Genomic DNA, 1,587 nt, shown 5'->3' on the forward strand with positions numbered 1-1,587 from the left:
ATGCCAATAGAAGATTCATTAATTGTTCTATATGTTGAAGACTTTTCTGCTGTTTTTCTATATTTTGAAGACTAGCAGACATTTATGTTTGGTGTGCTATTCTTTTCCTAAATTAGAAGTACTTTTATTTTTAACCTGCAAAACTTTATTTGTCGTAACTCTATTTTCCTTTATTTTCTCATTGAAATCCAACATTATCTTCATTCCTTTCACATCTAATTCATTGTTACTACCATCCATTTTTATAGTTTAATGTGTTGTTGCTTGCATCTCTAGTTAACTGCTTTAATTGTAATATAATTATGTAGTAGTTATCTATTATATCTTAGTTGAAAGGTAAATGATCTCTGTAAGATGCTAGTGTGTGTGTCTACCAGATTCTAGCATGCCATGGTTTTCTTAAATAATTTCTGTTTTGAAAAGTTGTCAATTTTCTTATAACAGCTGATATCCTTGTTCATAAGTTCTTCAAGACTCCTTATTTCAAGAAAGGGGTTCGTCCAATTCCAGGTGCTCTGAAAGCTCTTCGACACTTGTCCAAATTCTGTAATTTGTCTGTTGTTACGTAAGTATCCTTGGTCCCTCTCCTCTTTGACATCCACCATTGTTTAGAGAATTAATGTACTATTTCGCTATTCTTATTGATTAGTTCCCGACAGAACGCAATTAAAGAAGACACAATTGCATGGATCGAGAAGCATTATCCGGGCCTCTTTCAGGGGATTCACTTTGGAAATCACTTTGCTTTAGAAGGACTAGAGAGACCGAAATCAGATATTTGCAAGTATATTTTCTTGTTTCTGTTGGGTTGTTTTTTGAATTTCGCCTTTTATCTTTTCTCAAGGTTATTATTATATGATCTGTTTCTTGCAGGTCCTTGGGAGCAAAGGTTTTGATTGATGATAATCCTAGATATGCTATTGAATGTGCTGATGCTGGGATATGGGTTCTTCTTTTCGATCATGAAAATTCTTATCCATGGTGCAAGACAAAGTCTGTGAATCAACATCCTCTCATCACCAAGGTCAATAACTGGAAAGAGGTGCAACGTCTAGTGTTGCGGTTAGTTTCCTAAAGACAGCTAGGCTATGAGACGACGTATTTCATGAAAAAAATCAAATAGATTTATGTAGTTTTTTTTACGTATCTTGAAGCGGCGTCTTATCTCGTAGTAATGGAGGCGGAGGCGGAGGCGGAGGCGATTTGATTTTGATTTTGATTTTTTGCAACTCTTCATTCGTTGCAATGACTTTTACGCATCGAATTGTCAATTTACCATGAATTTGCTCATAAGAACATTTTTTTTTTTCTCTTGAGCAAAACGCTAACATAGCTTTAATGGATTTTCAGGTTTCATTAAAAAAAGATTGATGGGGTTAGAATTTTCCAGTCATGTAATAAATCGAACTTGTAAGAATCAAAAGGAGGGGGAAAGATATCTGATTTCCGAAAATAAAAGAATGCAACATATGAAATAATGAATAAATGGAGAAGTATTATTTCCCGTACAAAGGTAAAATATCTAATGACTTCTAAATTGGGGAAGATAATGTGTCCATTTGAACGAGAGCATGTATCTGGAGAGGA

At 34.3% G+C, this 1,587-nt stretch overlaps 1 long non-coding RNA gene across 1 annotated transcript; it reads left to right on the forward strand.

Annotated features, from left to right (window-relative positions):
• The first annotated feature begins 350 nt into the window (after positions 1-350).
• Positions 351-1,248, forward strand: LOC111376600. Its single transcript, XR_002699508.1, has 3 exons — positions 351-565; positions 650-784; positions 874-1,248. It is a non-coding gene; the product is annotated as an uncharacterized LOC111376600 (long non-coding RNA).
• The last annotated feature ends 339 nt before the right edge of the window (positions 1,249-1,587 follow it).

The sequence above is a fragment of the Olea europaea genome, unplaced genomic scaffold (assembly GCF_002742605.1).
Source record: "Olea europaea var. sylvestris unplaced genomic scaffold, O_europaea_v1 scaffold15294, whole genome shotgun sequence".
NCBI lineage: Eukaryota > Viridiplantae > Streptophyta > Magnoliopsida > Lamiales > Oleaceae > Olea > Olea europaea.